General features: G+C 48.4%; 1 protein-coding gene across 3 annotated transcripts in view; it reads left to right on the forward strand.

The window, feature by feature from the left end:
• Positions 1 to 21,789, forward strand: part of LOC138502974 (zinc finger protein 300-like) — a 669,426-nt gene that overhangs the window by 566,745 nt on the left and 80,892 nt on the right. The window contains exon 1 of one of the 3 annotated variants that reach the window (XM_069622380.1): positions 1,106 to 1,246. The exons of 1 other annotated variant lie outside the window; for it this stretch is intronic. The gene's annotated coding sequence lies outside the window, so the exon portion shown is untranslated. Of the gene's footprint in view, positions 1 to 1,105; positions 1,247 to 21,789 lie in introns of those variants that run through there. One more of the 3 variants, XM_069622381.1, reaches the window with a different exon arrangement.

Below are 21,789 nucleotides of genomic sequence, written 5' to 3' on the forward strand. Positions count from 1 at the left end.
CCGCACCAAAGCTCAGCATCTGCTGTATACCGAGTTGAAGCTGCCAACAGAACACCACTCCTCTCACTATCCTACTCCCTCTTCACCTTACTAACCCATCCCCTTTTATCGTTTACAGATCCGCCAGAGTGCCTGGGGACCAATTCCGTTGGTAACGGTGCGCGGTACAAATACCTTTATTTGTACTGCACACCGTCACCAGCGGAGTCCCCCAGGCGCTCTATGACAATTAATGAAGTAGAATTTCCAGAGAGAACAGACCCATGACTATTCTTTAGTGCATATGGGGGACACTTGAATGAATGCACTTTTCTAAAGCAAGTTTATCAAAGTCTGATAAAACACCTTGTAACGTTATGTTCTGTAATTTCACTTTTGATTATGTAAATACAGATGCAAAATATTGGGGTGCAGGGCTCTTGCTGCACAGAGCCTTGATGATTCCAATCTAACAGGTCTGGTCCCTGTGTGCAGAACAGTCCTGCAGGCTGGGAAGTTTAGATACGTGTGTTTGCAAAATTCCTTCAGCACTAATGTTATCATAAAGGTGGAAATGGGGGGGATTCAAGTGTGCAAAGGACGCTGCACGGAACCAGGCTAAGTGCTATGGATGCGCGTCCACGTCTAAAGCCTCCTGGAAACGAATGTGTAAAGTTGCCCCCCTTCTTTCATTGCTTTATTTATTGCAGGGAACCTCGCAGCATTTGTAAAGTGATGTCAATAACGTGACGTCATTAAATGTGCGCATGGGTGCACCCATGTATATCGCAATTCCTGATTGGTCATTACTGGAGGACGGACACGCGCAGGAGAGCAGACGCATGCGCAGAGTGGAGGGACCCCATTCAGAGGGTAGGAGCATGCGCAGAGCGGAGGTAGCACTCTCGTAGGCTAGACGCATGCGCAGAGTGGATAGACGGCCTCTCATATAGTAGGCGTATGCGCAGTACCAGGCGTTCCGCTTCTGAGCATGTGCACAGTGGTGAGACTGCTATCACGGGCTATGAGCATGCGCAGAGTGGAGAGACAGTCTCATGGGCTAGGAGCATTCGCCGCACAAAATGTTCTGCTTCTGGGCATGCGTACTGTGGAGATAGAACGCTCATAAGCAAGGAGCATGCGCAGTACCAGGCGTGCGGCTTCTGAGCATGCGCACTGGAGACGCTGCCTCGTGTCTCGCCATTGGACTGCCGGGGCGGGTCGGGGTCGGTCAGAGGCCCGAATTCTCCTTCTCTGGAAGTCGGAGGTAAGAGGTTTATTATTCCCCCCCATTCCAGCCTTTATTCTGAGTTAATATATCTCCTTCCCGTTCCCCGAGGTTTAGGAAAAAAATGGGTGCCTGCCCCACAAGCCTCTTCCTCATATGTTCACACTCCTGCTCTCCTCCCTGGCCACTCCTGCCCTCCCTACCGCTCCTACTCAACACCGGCTGCTCACACACCCCCCTCGGGAAGCTCCTGGCCCCTCCTGCCCTATCTCTGACCGCTCCTGCCCTCTCCTCCAGCCACGCTTGCTCTCCCCGGCCTTCAGTCCATAAGGTAAATATTAAATAACAGGAGGGATACATTCCCCCCCACGCCCCCTGGCCACTCCTGCTCTTCCCCCATCCCCCTTCTGTCCACTCCTACTCTCCCTGGCTTCCAGTCCATAATGTAAATATTAAATAACAGGAGGGCTAAGGCAGATGGGGGAGCAGGTGCAAGTGGATCTAGGTCACCTGGGCTAAGCCCCGCCCACCTGGTGCCTTCCTGCCTGCCGCTCTTTTTCACCACTTAGCAAGCCCCGCCCAACTGGTGCCTTCCTGCTTGCTGCTCTTTTTCACCACTTAGCAAGCCCCGCCCACCTGGTACCTTCCTGCTTGCCGCTCTTTTTCACCACTTAGCAAGCCCCGCCCAACTGGTGCCTTCCTGCTTGCTGCTCTTTTTCACCACTTAGCAAGCCCCGCCCACCTGGTGCCTTCCTGCTTGCCGCTCTGTTTCCCTACTTAAGGAGCCCTCCAGCTTCTTTTCCTTTGCAGATGGGGAGCAGGTGCAAGTGGATCTAGGTCACCTGCCCTAAGCCCCGCCCACCTGGTGCTTTCCTGCTTGCTGCTCTTTTTCACCACTTAGCAAGCCCCGCCCACCTGGTGCCTTCCTGCTTGCCGCTCTGTTTCCCTACTTAAGGAGCCCTCCAGCTTCTTTTCCTTTGCAGATGGGGAGCAGGTGCAAGTGGATCTAGGTCACCTGGGCTAAGCCCCGCCCACCTGGTACCTTCCTGCTTGCTGCTCTTTTTCACCACTTAGCAAGCCCCGCCCACCTGGTGCCTTCCTGCTTGCTGCTCTGTTTCCCTACTTAAGGAGCCCTCCAGCTTCTTTTCCTTTGCAGATGGGGAGCAGGTGCAAGTGGATCTAGGTCACCTGCCCTAAGCCCCGCCCACCTGGTGCTTTCCTGCTTGCTGCTCTTTTTCACCACTTAGCAAGCCCCGCCCCCCTGCTGCCTTCCTTCACCATCACTGTCTTGTGGCCAATGCTGGATTTGACTTTTATGGACTTCATTCATTCACGGTGCGTCACTCTTTCTCAACTCTCATGCTGGACTTCCTTTGCATCTTGTACTCGTGGTGGCCCTGAATCATGCTGTTCCCATCTTCATCTTGTATCCTGGCTTGCAACATTATGTGTTACTACTGACTTCTGCAATTGTATTCGCTCTCCACTCTTTTTTTGACTGCTTACTCTCTTTTCTCTCCTCCTTTCCCTTCTCCCTTTTCCTATCTCCTCCCCTTACTTTCTTCTATGCACTTACTCTATCAGAACTGTCCCTGCACCTAATATGATAGCAACCTCGTCTGTTTCCGCCACCCTCCCATTACTGTTTTTTTCCTCCCCACGACCCCTCCAACACTAGCTGAAATGTCGTCAGGCCTAGTATGATAGTCGCGTGTTTTGTTCCTCCTCTTTCTGCACCCCTCTCCCTCACCTTTTGTTTTTCTCCGGCACTACCAGAAATGTTGTCAGGCCTAGTACGGTAGTCGCCTGTCTGTTTCCATTTCCTTCCCACTCTCCCCCTCCCTTCCTTATCTATGTCTTAGCTCTTGCACTATCTGAAATGTCGTCAGGCCTAGTACGATAGTTAATTTCACATCCTTATTGTTCATGGCCTGTAAGAATTTGGTTGTATTTTCCCTTGTTCCCTCCCTTGAAGCGCTTTGAAACACATTGTGTATAGGCGCTATATAAATAAACGATCATATCATAAACTATAATATCATATCATACCACCCCCCCTGTTTCCCACCCAAGTCCAAGATTTTCAGTCCTCATTCCCTCTAAATCCAAACGCACCCTCATTTTTAATTCACAATGAAGTAGCAGGTCCCTTAATGTTTTGCTGCCATTTTAGCCCAAAGGCGCTCTATGGAATGCGGACCAAAAAACTCTGAAAGCGCAGTTCTGTTTGCTAAAAATCTCAAAATCGTAATGTTGTTATTGTTGTTTTGCATTTATATAGCGCCTTATATACCATTGGTATGGTCTGAAGGTGCTTGTAGGTTGAACGCCCTTGGGAACCGAAGTTCAGATCAGTAGAGAGAGTCAAAAAGGTGCGTGTGAGCACCTGGTATGTGTGCAGCTCGTGCAGAATCCGTGTAATAGCTGCTTTTTAGCGGTAGGTGTGGTGGTTGAGAGATCAGGAGAATGTGTTCGTTCTGGCAGGATTTGCCCAGACCGGAAGTGGCTGCGTTAGGCCTGAGGAGAACGCCTGGCTGGGTGGGGGTGTAACCAGCAGTGATAACTTAGAATGATGTGGAGAGAGCGGCATATGTTGGTATGAGAACAGTTATACCGAATGGTGTCATAGTATCTCTGTGTTATAGTTGAGTGGTGAGAGTAAGCGTGGGGTGTGATATGATGGGTTATATGCTCTTTCAAACGTTCTCTGCATTCCAAACCAACTATATACGTCGCGCAATTCTATGTGCTCCAGTCCGTTCCATGCACTCCTATCACTTCATGCATTCCGGCCTGCTCCATACTCTCTGGTCCGCTCCAGGAGCTCATGCAATCCGTCTTGCCTCGCGCGTTCTAGACCGCTCTGCGTGCTCCAGTCTGCCCCACGCATGCACTCCTGTCTGCCCCACGCATGCACACCTGTCTGCCCCACGCATGCACACCTGTCTGCCCCACGCATGCACACCTGTCTGCCCCACGCATGCATTCCTGTCTGCCCCACGCATGCATTCCTGTCTGCCCCAAGCATGCACACGCGCTCATCCCTCTACTCACTCATGCTTTCCATGCATTCCACAGCAATATGCTGATCCATTCTATACACTCATTCTCTCTGTACACTTATCCACTTATCTGCTCTATCTACTTATCTGCTCTATCTACACATCCGCTCTATCCTCTCATCCACTCTAGACTCATCCTCTCTATCTACTCATACGCTCTATCTGCTCTATACACTCATACACTCATCCACTCTATACACTCATCCACTCAGTATATTTGGATAAACCCTTTTTAAATCCAATCTGAGACTGGAGCAATACTTACTCTATTCCCTCCTGATTTAATTTAGCAATTAAAATATATGCAATAATCTTGCTGGAAATGTCTATAAGTGCTTCCAGACGGTACATGCATGATTCCGCTGCTCTCCCTTTTCTTATATAGGGGCTTGTATACTCTCTCGCTATCCGATGGTACATTGCAGGGTTCAGCCGCTCTGTATAGGGACTTGTATACACTCTCTCTATCTGATGGTAGTTTGCTTTGTTCAGCCGCTCTCCCTTTTCTTGTATAGGGACTTGTATACTCTCTCTCTATCAGATGGTACATGGCATGGTTCAGCCGCTCTCCCTTTTCTTGTATAGGGCAGGGTACGAAATTGAGGGGAGCAGGGAGCTATTTGGCTCCAGCTTCTAGCATAGTAGATTAAGAAATGCGAGTAGATCCGACTGTAGCGCACTAAGTGTCCTAAGGTATGGCAAGGCTGGCTGCACCACCTGAACCTTGAGGCTCTACTCCCAACCTCAAACAACAAATACACAGAAACAGGGTGGTTCTAGGTGATTGTACTAGCCTGAAAGATGGTTTGTTCAAATAAATGTAGTGACACACTTCAATTATTGATCAATTTTTAAATCAACACAAGTATCCTGATGGGCTTGTTAAACTGCGATTTTTTTTTTATACATATCACAGCAGCTGTCCTCTTCAGCCTACACATTTTTCGACAAAAAAGTGTCTTTGTCAAGGCTGATCTCGGAACATATTGAATAATAATAGTGTTTAGAAAACCCACAAATAATTTTACATACCATTGGCGGGGTTTGGGAGAGCGGAGAGAAGTCGCATCAAGAGGACAAGATAATTAGTTGCATTGCACTTTTTACATCTTCGTGCTATAATTAACATGTTCTAATAACCCCATGTAGCAGTGAACTGATATAAGTGAGTAACATCCATGTGGTTCATAGGTTACTAGAAATGCGGTGAATGAGACCGTGTTAGGAGAAACACCCAATGAATTACCATAGTTAGGATGGCACCATAAGGTGAAATTACCATTGTTAAGGGGTGTCATAGATCCCTTGAACTCAACAGTGATGAACTGGATGTATTCCAAACAGCCCTTTGATGAGTAGCATTACCCTGGAGATGGATGGGGCTGCAGATTCATACTCGTGCATCAATAATGAAAACAACTCAATAGTTTGGCAAAGTGAGTCAGTTTTATTAACAAGCTTATAAAACGGGGAGTACAACGAACATCAGCAGTCGCTTGATCTTCTCACTCTCGTCAATTACTTGAAAAAACATAACTTTTATAGCAAAAAATCATCCTCAGCGATTTAGATGACTTGCGCATGCACTAACGTCATCCTACGTGGCAAACTTATAAACCTAACCGGATGTAGGATTGGTTCTAGCAAGGTAACTTAATATAGGTACTATATCTGTATGAAGTAACGGGGAGAGGGGATTGGACAATTAACATCAGGTGGGGCAACTAAGCCCTCCCTTCAAAATGGCCACTATGAACGTCACTAAAAGTACGACGTCCCATTGGCTCTACACCAGGGGTGCACAACTGAATTTGACAGAGGGCCGAAAGTACCTTACATGAGGGCTATAGTGGGCCGAAAAGTAAATGTGGGCGGGGCTGTAGGCGTGGCGTGGCAGGAGGCTTTTTAAACCCCCAATTTCTACTAAACACATGGAAAAATAATGTTTTTGAGGGGTAACGATTTTTATTTGCATTTCAAACTTACATTTTGTACTACACATTTTCCATTGTTATAATTTATTTCTATTCAGTTATTGTATCTCGCATGTTTAGTTAACTTATATATATTTTATTGACCCTAGATTGGACATGCCGTCATTTTGGGCTGCTACAGTTTGCTATTTGGGTTGCCCAAGAGGAGTATGGCCTTCGTTGAGTCAGGTTTCCTCAAAAAGCCAAAGATGAACATCTCCCAACTGTGCCTGTTTTAGCTTTATTATTGGGTTCACTCTTGGAGTGCAACACTATGCCCCATGTCCCTCACCCCCAACCAAACATTATGCCCCATGTCCCTCACCCCCAACCAAACATTATGCCCCATGTCCCTCACCCCCAACCAAACACTATGCTCCATGGCACCCTCACCCCCAACCAAACACTATGCCCCATGGCTCCCTCACCCCCAACCAAACATTATGCCCCATGTCCCTCACCCCCAACCAAACACTATGCTCCATGGCCCCCTCACCCCCAACCAAACACTATGCCCCTTGGCTCCCTCACCCCCAACCAAACACTATGCTCCATGGCCCCCCTCACCCCCAACCAAACACTATGCTCCATGGCCCCCCTCACCCCCAACCAAACACTATGCCCCTTGGCTCCCTCACCCCCAACCAAACATTATGCCCCATGGCCCCCTTACCCCCAACCAAACACTATGGCAGTTGGAAAAGACATCTTTTTGGAGGTGTACCATTTTATTTGTATTTAAAACGTACATGTTATACTATACATTTCCCCAAATCATACCGGATGAAACAGTGAACCAGACATAGTTGTTCAGTGAGAAACATTGCAGCGTTTCTCAGCTGTCAGTTTCTGGATCTCGGGCTCCAGTGAGGTTGTTCCTACTCTCAGGATAGCATGGAGATGTTGGTCAGTTAGTCTTGTCCTTAGGCTGGATTTATGTAGCTTCATTTGTGAAAAAACTTGCTCACAAATGTAAGTACTGCCAAACATAGAAACCATCTTTAATGCTTCCCGTGAAAGATTGGGGAATTGCGCAGTGTCCAGAGACTGATAGAAGACTAATAAAGGCATCTCTCTGTGCTTATTTTTGAGGGCACTACAGCACTGAAGTTCAATCAGTTCCAGTTGCAGTTCAGGTTGCACACTGTCAACATCAGCTGAGAAAGGGTCTGCAAAAAGTTTAAAAGAGGCTCGCTGGGATTTGAATTGTAAGAAACGATTCTCAAAAACATTTTGCAGTTCCTTCAGGACCTTCGCATGCCGATACCACCCTCCATACTCATGGGGGAAAACCTCTGCACATGCGGGGTAGTGTGCCAGCATCCCTTTCTCCAGTTGGGCTGTCAGAAGCCTTAACTTTATTTCAAAGGCACAAACTGCCTCAAACAGATCCGATATGAGATTTTGGCTTCCTTGCAACTGTAAATTTAAATAATTGAAATGGCATGTCAGGTCAGTCAGAAAAGCAAAGTCGGCTACCCAGTCAATATCTAGTATGACAGAAGTGTCCATTCCCTTTTCATCAAGGAATGCCTTTATTTCGTGCCGTAAAGCAAAGAATCGCTTCAGCACATTGCCACGACTAAGCCATCGAACATCGGTGTGATATAGGACATCACCGTAATCCGCCTTTACCTCTTCTAGAAACGCCTGAAACAATCGGTGATTTAAAGAGCGTGCACGGACAAAATTAACCGTTTTCACAACAAAGTCCATCACTTGAGTGAATTTCAAATGTTTTGCACATAATGCCTCCTGGTGGATTATGCAGTGATAATTTTTTAAATGGACAGCCTTCTCACCTAAGTGCCTTTTCAAGCAGCCAATAAACCCATTTTGCTCCCCAACCATGGCTGGCGCCCCATCTGTCGTCACGCCTACCAACGCATCCCATGGCAAATTTAAATCATCAATGACTTTTTGAAAGGCATTAAAAATGTCAGCACCAGTAGTCCTGCCATGCAAAGATACCAGGGAACCAGTTCCTGAAATACTTTGCATTGATTATCGACCCCCCGAATGAAAATTAAGAGTTGGGCTGTGTCACTTGCATCTGTGCTCTCATCAAGGGCAGCTGAAAAGAACTTGACATCCTTACACTGCATTTTCAGTTGGCTGTAACAATTGTCAGCCATATCTACAATACGCCGCTGGATACTCATACGTGAAAGGGGAACATTTGTAAAAACATCTTTTTTTTTCTTTACACACTGCCTCGCAAATCTCCATCACGCAGTCTTTAACGAAATCCCCATCTGTGAAAGGACGTGCTGACCTTGCAATAAGCCGAGCAACCTTATAACTCGCAAAGGTGGCACATTCTGATTCTTTTTTTTTTCTGGGCAAAAACACCCTGTTGCTTAGCCAGCTGTGTTTTTAGCTCCCCAGCTTTCTTAATTCTTGCTTCCCCCTGCAAATCCTTATATTGTGAATGTTTTGATTCACAATGGCGGCGGATATTATATTCCTTGGGGACTGCTATGCGTTCGAGACAAATGAGACACGAGTACACATCAGGTTTGGACTCGAAAAAAAAATTCTCAGTCCACTCATCCTTAAATTGACGGTGCTCCTGGTCAATCTTTCTTTTTTTTACTGCACTAAACATTGGCAGGGACATCTTTGGATAAAGATACGAAATCCACTGTTATGCTCCCACTACGACGGTCCAAGTCTAGAGTATATACAAATTATATACTTTTTGGAGAATCCTAGAAGCGACAAAAGAACAAGATCAGATAAAGAACATAGCCTTACCAGCATACCTTTTCATGCACCTATTCACGGATACTTTGAGGAATAGCGGGCTGCATAGCATATCAACCTGCTATGTTTGAGATTAAGGTGGAAATTGAGGACATACTTTAAAAAAAAAAAATATTTCAAAGCACAAGCTGTTGCCAAATTATGAGCTTGTGAAAGGAATTATCACAGTATGACCAATTACTTTAGTGAACATACAAAGAAACTGATCTCAGTTTCTTCCTGGGCAGGGCAAAACTGGCAGGAGCGCCAGAGAAATAGTTTCTGCTTGTGCTTCTATCCCCCTGAACAATGCTTGATGGGGTTGTAGAAAGGTAACAATTACCCACACTCAATGGGTCTCAAATGCTTGATCGAGGTTTAGTTGCAAAATTACAGGAGCAGACATCATCCAGGACCTTACTAGAAAAGTCTGCAGCCGATTTTGAAAGCTTTAGGAATGTACAAATAACCACACCCACTGCTGACCCTTGACACTCCGGCCCAACATCTCTAATGATATGCTATGATAGTTTATTTCTGGTAGAGCCGGAGGATTACACAAGGTGAGGGAGGGGGGAGGAGAAAGGAGGGAGAGGAACAAAACAAGCTTTTATCGTACTAGGCCTGACGACATTTCAGATAGTGCTGGAGAGGGGATAGTAAGTGGGGTTTGGGGGCAAACATTTGTTACTATCATGCCATGTCCAGGGACAAATCTGGACCTAGGAGTATGATCTTTAGGGGACTGCAGCGAATGCCAAAGAGCATCACTAAATGGGAACAGAGCTACATGGTGATGCCGATTTGGGTTTGGCCCGGGATTTACACACTGGGTGCAGTTGCTATACAACAGGCCCGTGGCCAGGGTTCGCACTGGCAAACACATTTCACTTGCCTGTGTGATCCTACAGGGCACCAGGCAAGGCTGCCAGTTGTCTCTGATGTTATTCACCCTGGCCCACCCCACCCCCCAACTCAGCACACACACACAAACATGCACCCATACAGACCCGAACCCCCACCCCCCCAACTCCAAACCCCCACCCCCCAAATCAGCACACACACAAACATGCACCCATACAGACCCGAACCCCCCACCCCCCAACTCAGCACACTCTCAAACATGCACCCATACAGACCCGAACCCCCCACATCCCCAACTCCAAACCCCCACCCCTCAATCAGCACACACACGCACCCAACCAGACCCGAACCCCCACCCCCCCAACTCAGCACACTCTCAAACATGCACCCATACAGACCCGAACCCCCCCCAACTCCAAACCCCCACCCCCCAAATCAGCACACACACACATGCACCCAACCAGACCCGAACCCCCACCCCACAACTCAGCACACACACAAGCACCCGACCTGACCCCCCACCCCCCAAGTCAGCACACTCTCAAACATGCACCCATACAGACCCGAACCCCCCACCGCCCAAATCAGCACACACACACAAGCACCCAACCAGACCCGAAACCCCACCCCCCAACTCAGCACACTCTCAAACATGCACTCGTACAGACCCGAACCCCCCACCCCCCAAATCAGCACACACACAAGCACCCAACCAGACCCGAACCCCCACCCCCCCAACTCAGCACACTCTCAAACATGCACCCATACAGACCCGAACCCCCCCCCCAACTCCAAACCCCCACCCCCCAAATCAGCACACACACATGCACCCAACCAGACCCAAACCCCCACCCCCCAACTCAGCACACTCTCAAACATGCACCCATACAGACCCGAACCCCCACCTCCCAACTCAGCACACTCTCAAACATGCACCCATACAGACCCGAACCCCCCACCCTCCCAACCCCCAAATCAGCACACACACAAGCACCCAACCAGACCCGAACCCCCACCCCCCAACTCAGCACACTCTCAAACATGCACCCATACAGACCCGAACCCCCCACCCCCCCAACTCCAAACCCCCACCCCTCAAATCAGCACACACACACAAGCACCCAACCAGACCCGAACCCCCACCCCCCAACTCGGCACACTCTCAAACATGCACCCATACAGACCCGAACCTCCCACCCCCCCCCCAACTCCAAACCCCCACCCCTCAAATCAGCACACACACACATGCACCCAACCAGACCCGAACCCCCACCCCCCAACTCAGCACACTCTCAAACATGCACCCATACAGACCCGAACCCCCCACCCCCAACTCCCACCCCCCAAATCAGCACACACACACAAGCACCCAACCAGACCCGAACCCCCACCCCCCAACTCAGCACACTCTCAAACATGCACCCATACAGACCCGAACCCCCCACCCCCCACTCCAAACCCCCACCCCCCAAATCAGCACACACACACAAGCACCCAACCAGACCCGAACCCCCACCCCCCAACTCAGCACACTCAAACATGCACCCATACAGACCCGAACCCCCCCAACTCCAAACCCCCACCCCCCAAATCAGCACACACACACACATGCACCCAACCAGACCCGAACCCCCACCCCCAACTCAGCACACTCTCAAACATGCACCCATACAGACCCCAACCCCCACCCCCCAAATCAGCACACACAAGCACCCAACCAGACCCGAACCCCCACCCCCCAACTCAGCACACTCTCAAACATGCACCCATACAGACCCAAACCCCCACCCCCCACACGCATCCAACACCCCCCACCCTCGCATCTCAACATACACATAAAATACATTCAAATCCAAACATCCGACACACATCCAACACCCCCCCACCCCCGCATCTCAACATACACATAAAATACATTCAGATCCAAACATCCGACACACATCCAACACCCCCCCACCCCTGCATCTCAACATACACACAAAATACATTTAAATCCAAACATCCGACACACATCCAACACCCCCCCACACCCGCATCTCAACATACACACAAAATACATTCAAATCCAAACATCCGACACACATCCAACACCCCCCACCTCCGCATCTCAACATACACATAAAATACATTCAGATCCAAACATCCGACACACATCCAACACCCCCCACCCCAACATACACACAAAAAACATTAAAATCCAAACATCCGACACCCCCCCACCCCCGCATCTCAACATACACACAAAAAACATTAAAATCCAAACATCCGACACCCCCTCGCAACATACACACACAAAGCAAAACAGACCCGACACACATACACAAACAGACCACTTACCGGAGACGTGCTGGAAGGCAGGCAGGTAAGCAGGAACGCTGGACTCGTACTACGGCTGGCGTGGTCCAAGGCTGAAATGCCTTCCGGCATCAAGCCTTATGGACCACGCCAGCCGTAGTGCTGGCCCTCTATTGGTGCAGCACACACGCATTACGTGGCTCGTATGAGCCACGTAATGCGTGTGTTTGCTGATCCAATGAGGGCCAGTGTTTTGTCCGGCCCGGAAGACAACAAAGACTTTCCTAATGGAGGGCGGCCGCGGGCCGCCCTCCATTAGGAAAGTCTTTGTTGTCTTCCGGGCCGGACAAAAGAGCATGGCGGGCAGCAACTGGCCCGCGGGCCGTATGTTGTGCACCCATGCTCTACACACTATAGGACCCCCAACTACGTGGTCCTCTGCAATTGGTTGGCTTCAACCCCATTCACACTTTTCCACCTATGACTAGCAGCACGCAGAAAGAACAGCCAGGTGCGGGTGAGCTTGTCTCAGAACCAGCTTGCCCTCTTGACCTCCCCTACCACCACCCTCCCTCCCCTCTTCAACCCCTACCCTCCCCCCTCCTGTCTTGACCTCCCTTACCGCCACCCTCCCTCCCCTCTTGACCTCCCAAACCCCCTTCCCTTCTTAAACCCCCACCCACCCTCCCCTCTTGAACACTCACCCTCCCTCACTCCACTCTTGAACCTTGCGCCTTGAAACACCTGTGTATAGGCGCGTTACAAATATCATATCATATCACCCTCCGTCCCCTCTTTTTGAACCGCCACCCTCCCTTCTTGAACCCCCGACCACACTCCCTCCCTTCTTGAACACCCACCCACCTTCCCTCTTGAACCGCCACCCACCCCCTCTCCCCTATTGAACCCCTGCCTACTCTCCGTCTCCTCTTCTTGATCCCCCAGACCACACTCCCCCCACCCGCTCCTCTTGAACCCCCACCCAGCCACCCACCCTACCTCTCTCCGCTATTGAACCCCCACTCGCCCTCCCCTCTTGAACTCGCAACTCCCCTCTTGAACCCAACCTCCCCCATCCCCTCTTGACCTCCCCTACCACCACCCTTGCCTCTTGAACCCCCACCCACCTTCCCTCCCCTCTTGAACCCCCACCAACCCTCCCTTCCTCCATCTCCTCTTTAACCCCCTCCTCTCTTGACCTCCCTTACCACCACCCACTCTCATCTCCTCTCGAACCCCCACTCACCCTCCCTTTACTCACTCCCCTCTTGAACACCCACTTACACTCCCTCCCCTCTTGAATCCTCACCCTCCCCTCTTGAACCCCCACCCTATCACACTCCCTCCCCTCTTGAACCTCCACCTACATTCCCACCCTCCCCTACCACCCCGACCCACCTTCCCTCCTCTCTTGACCTCCCCTACCACCACCCACCCTCCATCCTCTCTTGACCACCTTCCCCCTCTTGAACCCCCAGCCACCCTAATAATATGGACAGATTGCCATGAGGGTAGAACTATCGCATCAAAGCGTTGTTTTAGAATATGGGCCCATAACAAAGGATCTGCTTTATAGACGCACAGTGGCAGGCCGTCAGGACCTGGGACCTTACAGTTTTTTAGTTTATGTATGGCTTCAAATATGTCAGTAATAGACCATGTTGTTTGCGTACCTGGATCTAGCTTGGGCACATTGCCTCTGAGCGATACAAAGCGATCCGGCAATTCATATTTTTTCTTAATATAATTTCCCCAGATCTCCACCGAAATGACCAATTCTACCGCAGAAGAGGAGGCAGTAGTCTGGTTGCGCAGAATTTACCACACATGTCAATTGTCATGTCTTAGTAGGAGGTATATCATATTTTGATTGTCTACTCAGAACAATTCTCTTCTCATCCATTTAATTTTATTTTTGTAGGACTGTTTGATGTGTCTTATTTGTTCTTGTAGATCAGCCGAAAGGAAGTTATTCTTCAATAGATGTGTATTAAGAGTTTTTTTCTTGTTTTAAGATAGCAAGTTTCCCATGGTATGAATGTGCATTTTTGTAAATTAATTGGGTTTGCCTCTTACTTTGCAGTGCCAACTTATGTAGATGAAAATGTATACGGGAGACATTTCTGGCTTCAATTTCCATCAAAGTTGGTCCACCTGGTTCATAAGTGGTGATAATTTCACAATCTCATGATATCTGATTTGTAAGCTTACGGCAGAAAGTAGAATTCCATCTTACTGACAGAGCCTGTCGATCAGGTTCTAACAATGTTAAGACAAGGGGCCTCATTACGAGTTTGGAGGTAGCCATGTTGCTATTAACACCCTGGCTGCCTCCAAACCGGGCTCCTTTACCGGGTTCCTGCAATGAGGACTTACCGGGTCATTCCGACATAGCAAGACCCGGTAATTCCTCCTTGCAGGAACCATTCCCCATTCCCATTTGAGCCCCCATAGGGCTCAATGGGAATGGGGAGGGAGGTAATAACGGGCGCACAACAACTGGCCTGTTATTACCTCCCTCTTCCCCTCGCGGGACCCGGAAAGGACGCCTGGTCTTACCAGGTGTCCTTACAGGGTCCCGCAAAGGGAACCTCGTAATCGGCGCTCCCGTAATGAGGCCCAATGGGCCTCATTCCGAGTACGGCGCTAACCAATGGCGCTATTAACGCCTTGGTTGACGCCGTACCCGGACCGGCAGCGCCTTGGTGGATGGCGGAATTACCGCCCCATTCCAAGGTCGGCGGGGCGGTAATTCCCCATTCACCAAGGCTCTTCCCCATTCCCAAATGAGCCCCCATAGGGCTCAATGGGAATGGGGAAGATGCAAATAACGGTGACCGTTCATTACGGTCACCGTTATTGGCTTGGAGGCCCCTTTGCGCCCTCGACTTTAACACCTGCTCAAAGCAGGCGTTAAGGGCGAGGGCGCAAAGGGAACTCGGAGTATGGCGGTAAGGGATTACCGCCACCGGTCTCGTTACCGGTGGCCGCTATCCCCTACCGCCATACTCGGAATGAGGCCCAGTGTCTTCAGAAAAATGTGCAACTGTAAAAGATAGAACTATGATAATAATCATATGGTCACCAAGCTTTGGGTTAATAATATTAACGGGGGTGGAATACCGATAAAGCCCCGATGACAGGAAGAAAAAATCTATCATAGAGCTCTTGGCAACCCTAGACCAGGTATAATTATACGGCTCTATGATAGTTGGGAACAGTTGAATATCCCAATCTTAAAAGAAATTGTTCCATTTTTCCTTGACATTTCTGATTGTTGTTTCCTCAATTCATCCGATTGGAATTCAATGTCGTCACAGAAGACATTGAAGTCGCCACCAACAATTATTCTTACAATTGGGTTTGCAATCAAGGCTAACTCTAGTAAAAGGTTCAATTCATCCACTACAACAGATAGCGCAGTCGTACATGTGTTCCAATAAATACAAATCAATAAAATGACATTTGACGGATTCACATGAGTTGTTAATTGAATGGCCAGTATAGAGTCGGAACAATTACATGCTGTGTTGATTAATATGGCTAAACCCCCTGAAAGTCTTCCTATAGAACCCCGAGATGCCTCATGAGTATATGCCATGTAACCCTCTGCAGTAAAAGGCATCTGAGACATCGTTTCCTGTAAAAAAATAACATCAGGAATATTTTGTTTATTATTCCTGAGCCAAGATTTAAAGTTGTTTAGGCCACAGGAATTCCAGGACATGATCTTAAATTCAGCGGGGCTAAGACTTACTTGTCACTTTTGTCAGAGGGTCTGATTGTTCTGTGCCAGCTGTTAAGATGGATTTCTGAACTCGGACCTGGAGGGGCTGAGGTTCAGAAGGCCAGCCTAGTTTCTTGGAACTGGGTAACCTCTGGACAAGCCAGACCAATCAGGGTAGCGATGGCGGCAGTCAAGACTAAGGGCCTCATTACGACCCAGGCGGTAACCATGGCGCTAGTTGCCGCCGGTATTTTACCGATTCCGCCATGGTGGACGCGGAATTACCGCCCCCATTCCAAGGTTGGCAGGGCGGTAATTCCCCATTCACCATTGGCCCTTCCCCCATTCCCATTTTTGCCTCCATAGGGCTCAATGGAAATGGGGAAGGCAGTAATTACGGTACCGTAATTACCTTCAAGGTCCCTTTGCGGGTCCCTACCTTAACGGCTGGTACAGACCAGCCGTTAAGGTCGGGACCCGCAAAGGGACCTCGTAGTTAGGCGGTAAGGGATTACCGGTACCTTTACCGGTAATCCCTTACTGCCTGGGTCGTAATTACCCCCTAAGTCTCAAGAGGGGTGAGGGTGACTGAAAGACCTCAATGAGCACACAAAGCAAGGACACTTACAAATTACTCCAGACAGGGGTTATATTAAAAATATAGACACATTTATTACAAGGCCTTTGTAACATCGACCATAGCAAAGAATCACAATAATACTAAAGTAAACCAACACATCACAATCAATACAATATATATACAAGACCGAGGGGTCTAAGGAGTTATGAGCACGTAATATGTAGACCACCTAGATGGGGGGGGGGGGGGGACAGCCAGTGCAAGTAATCATTATACCCAGTTCGACATCAGAAATACGCCTAACTAGGAGGAAGTCCGAGCCCTACGAAGAGAGGAGCCTTATGCTCAAAAGTACCTGCACGCGCTTGTGCCAATGGACAAAATAGGGTCTCTTCAAGGATCTCAAGCAGTTCAGGAAGGTGAATGAAGCGATGAAGAACAAGTACCCACTACTCATGCAAGGCCTCCACTTGTGGGCAGAGGCAGGGTGAGAGTGCGGGATAGAGTCGCTATTTCGCAACAGTGGTAGAAAAGAAACGGGCTCCTGCGCGAGGGGCCACCGGTTGGGGTATGGACTACTCACCGGTTCCCGACACAGGCAGACCCAGACTTCTCCAGTTCAGTTCACGTTGCTGGCAGGTTAAGTGCGATAATCAGGACGTCTCTACACCGTGTAGATTCCGTGTAGCAGGATGCAGGGTCGAAGATGTCCCAAATGCAGCGAACGTGCACAGGTTGTTACCACACCAGGGCAATACAGCAACCGCGTTTACTCTGGTCCGGGCGCACTCGTCTCACTTCGGACCTGGGAATGCCAAGTGTACGAAATTTGGTGTGAGGGTACCGTGGACACAGCAAGCAGTAGACCAAATTTCGAGGGCTTCCCAGAAACGGCGGCGGTGACAGAGCAAAGCGTCCTGCATAAGCTGGTCAGCCCACTGGTTGGCCCAGGGACACTTCCGAAGAGGCTTACTTGCAGGGTTTTATGAAGGTGCCGGGAATAGTTGATCCCACTATTCCAATGGGTCGAAGCGCCTTCGCAGACCTTCTAGGACGATCAGATGCAGAGGGGTCTTGCAGGACGACAGCGGTTCAGGTTGCCAAATCTTCAACGGGTCACCAGCGGTTCCTCGACTCAGCTTCTTGTTGTAGGATACTTGGCTCCTTATCCCTTGTTCGGTGAGAACTCAGGAGATCGACATGGTAGTGGTGTTTCTAGCCTCCTTTTATCCAAAGTTCCCTTGGCGCCAAAACGGAGAGGACACAATGGGAGATCTGCTCACAAACACTCACACCATACGTGGACCTACCACAGACCACGGTGGTCCCAGGCATTCTGGACACTTCAGACTCTCTAGCACCCAGGATGTGTATTGGGAATAGACATCCCAGCCCACATCCTGGAGGCACACACAATGCATGCAGAAGCCCACAAAAGCTTTGGGTATCGTGGGAAAGTGCATGACCAAATAAGGACGGACCCGGGTCGGCTTGACCTGGGGAAGGTGAAGGGACAAGACGGTCAGCGGACAGGACAAAGAACCTTGTGGCATGGCCATTTGGAACCAGGCCACATATTCGTGGCAAAAGCGGTAAATGCGGATAACATGGCAAAAAGGGGTTCAAAACACAAGAGAAACGATAGCTGCCACTAGTCCCGCCCGTGACACACCTGCACAGTTCATAAGTCCAGCAAGAGTTTCTAGGGCCTTTGGAATGACTAGAGACCCAAGAGTGCGGTAAATTAGGTTACAGTGCCCTCTTGTGTCATGTTGCACAAAAGCTGCAACATGAGGAAAGGACTAAGGGAAACTAAGTCTCCCAGTACTGACTGTCTTAAGAGCATGTCAGTTTCCCCAGAAGAACTGAGCGAAAGCGCAGAGAAGTGCGGCGGAAGGCTGCGCTTCTCTGGCAAAGTCTAGATCCGGGTGTAAAACAGCAGCAAAAAGTTTGGGGGTTGACACATGGAGGGAAAATTACATACAATTATGAAATCTTTCCTTACACTCGCCCCTCCCAGACTAAGGACAGGTTCCGTCCATGTTAACCCTTTAAGAGCAGACACAAAGGCCATTAACTGTTTCATGGAATTAGCATCTATATTTTGAACAACATTTTGAGTAGGTTTGGAAGGAGGTATCCCCACTGGGGGCAGGGGAGTTTCCTCATTGCTTGTTGCTTCGTCATTTGTAAGTAACAGTGAGGGAAAAAGACCAATAGATTCGAGATCTTCCTGTTGCTCCCAAATTCATTTCATTATGAAAGAAGAATTTAGTTTGCAAATCATTCTGTAGATGTTAATGGAGGCTAATTTGACCCATTCTATGTAATTGGATCTTATAATACGAAGAGATGGAATATCCTGTAAGCTTGTTAGGAGGAAGGATCTATTCATACAGGCTTTGGATCACTTTCCCATCCCACCAGGGTAGCAGATTGAAACTCATTTGACCTATGAGGGTAAGTATGAGGTAATGGCCCTAAATCATGGACCTCACTACTCCCTGCCTGGCAGGGTATCGGAGCATTTGCGGCTTCCCATGTAGACCGCCCCTCATGCTTTTGCTCACCTTTCTGGCCACCTCCATCATTGGGTTTCTGAGTGCAATCAGCAGGCAGAGAATACAGTTCACTTTAATTCATGTTTCTAGTTGTAACTGGCATCTTTGCATGCTGTGCATTACTTGACCCAACAATCACCTTCTCTGTTTTCTTAATTCCCAACAAAGGGTAAACATTTGACAAAGTTGACTGTTTGTGGCTTATCAGTGCAATCGCCGACACAAGAACAGGTGTCACAGTATCCTTTTCTTCCGATGCCGGGATGGCTTTTTTGTTTGGTTTAATTATGGCTTTTTTAGCTGCTTTTCCCATGAGCTTTGGAATGTCTCCTGCCACCTCCTTGGTGCCTGATAAATCTTTTGAGGTTTTTAGTGGCACATTCAGTGTTTGGGCCTTATGGCATGGCTCGTAAAGATTGAGCATTGATTTTGACTCTTCATTTAGTTGGTTTAAGTCAATAATAGTATCACCTCCAGATAAGTTGCATATGTCTTCCATATGTGTATTGTGTCTATACATGTTATCTGAAGGCTAATTTTTTTAAAAAAAAATAAGCTTTTCCCATTCATTCTTTTGTCGAATGCTTTTCGCTTTTCTGTTCTAGCTATAGTTCTTTTTTGTTTTCTAGTTAAGACTACAATGGAAGCCTCTACAGGGCAGTAGGCCTCTTCCATTGTCTCAGGGACTGCACTCGGCTCATTTGTCTCCCCAACCAGATCAATGAGGTCAGTAAGCACTCGGCTCATTTGTCTCCCCAATGAGATCAGTAAGAGCGGAGGGACTATTAGACGCCATCTTCTCAAGATTAGCTTGTAGGGCCAAGAGGTCCCCACCATTAGATCTATATTGTATCACTTGATTGTTGGCCATTTCTTTGACCGTTGATGTCAGTTCTGCAATCTTTGTAACATTCAAGGCAACCAATTGCGGAAGAGAAACCTCCACGCTCAATTCATGGAATTGGTCAGTGCCCTAGTGCCATGATGTTGCGACAATACCGAGACTGCATCGCAGGTGAAAAGCAAGCCCTCAATTCTGCCTAATTTGGCAATCGTCTCTGACATTTGTAGCTGGAGGAATTCCCCCTTCCACCATTGCCCTTCCCCATTCCCATTTTTGCCCCATAGGGCATAATGGGAATGGGGAAGGCACTAATTACGGTACCGCAAATTGCGGTACCGTAATTAGCTCCCTGGGTCCCTTTGCGGGTTGGTTTTTAACGCCTGCAAAAAGCAGCCGTTAAATCCCCCAACCTGCAAAGGGACCTCGTAGTAAGGCGGTAAGGATTTACCGGTATTTTACCGGTACCGGTAAATCCTTACCGCCATCCGTGTAATGAGGCCCTGTATTTCCTTTGGGTGGAGGGCTCATGTGAGAGTTTAATGCACTGCCGTAGCTCAGTTTCGATTGCTGGGGATAGCATTGAAAAGTCAGCACATTGAGTGTTGAAACATTCCACACCCATTTATTTTTCTTATTTCATCTCTATCGAGACTAACACCCAGGTTTTCACATTGATTTGCCCATCCTCTTGGGGAGATTTTGTTTGCATCTTTAATAGATAAGGAATTCATTTTTTGTGGGTACATAGATGGAGTTTTTAATGGCCCCTCAGTTTCAGTTTGATCATAAATAGGGTTCTTTTCTAATACTGTGGATTCCTTTTTGATTGAGTCAGAAGAAACACAATTGCCATCGAGTGGAGGACTGTTCAGTGTGTCTAATGGTCATATACCTCATCCATCGGAGATGGAGGGCGTGGTGGTGGCATGTCATCCGGTAACAAGGGATGAACTAAGGAATTAGACACCTCTTCTATCAGAGGGAGGACAGCAATTAGACTTAAGGGTGTATTGGTTACTTTTTCCGCTATATTAGTGAAAGAAATTTCCTCCCCAACATCAGACGCTTTTGGAACAGAGCATTCATTCATTCAATGGAGATGAGAGCTCTCATATTATCTTGGCGAGGCTCAAGCAACTATTCTTAGATAAGGATGGTTTACCTGCTCTGATTAATTTGCAGTTACATGCAGTGGCGTGCGTCATGGAATTGACTTGTTTGGTAAATGAGAAGGTAGTCAAGGTAAAAACCGAGAGTTTTTACCTTGTTGGTGACTGTAATAGGGTTGTTATCAATATTAAAGGTAGTATATTGAGGGCCCAGTTTTTTAAGAGTTGAGGTAGTACCCAGGATGATGAGCTCCGTTTTGTCATCATTCGGGCATATACCATGTGCAGCCATCCATGCCTGGATGATGAGATATACCCTATTCACCAAGGCCAAATCCTTTCATAATCCCCAGTACGTGGAAGGAGAATCTGGTATCATCTGCATAGTTGGCGTAGTTGATACCAAGATGGTCCAGATCGTCGAAAAGGGGCATAGTGAATATATTGTATAATGTAGGTGAGAAACATGATCCCTGGGGCACCCCACAAGTGATGGGGTCTGCGGCTGCTGTGGGTGAGAAGACTCTCCTAGTCCTGTTACTTGATCCAAACTGTAGCCTCTTTGGAGAAATGCGCTGCTGTATCCAGGTGGCTGCATGGGACCTTGTGGTCACAACGTCAAATGCAGCCGCTAGATCGAGGAGCAGAAGTAAGGCTGGTTTCCCATTATCCCCGAGTTCGTCAATTTGGGCCTTAAGGTCAAACAAGGCAGTTTCCGTACCATGTTCTGGCCGAAAGTTTGATTGGCGCACTAGTAGATGGCTGGTTTCCAGATACTTCTGTAATTGTAAATAAGCCACCTTATCTCAAGTTGTAAGAAGA

Source organism: Ambystoma mexicanum, chromosome 11 (genome assembly GCF_040938575.1).
Source record: "Ambystoma mexicanum isolate Mex_15411 chromosome 11, UKY_AmexF1_1, whole genome shotgun sequence".
Lineage (NCBI taxonomy): Eukaryota > Metazoa > Chordata > Amphibia > Caudata > Ambystomatidae > Ambystoma > Ambystoma mexicanum.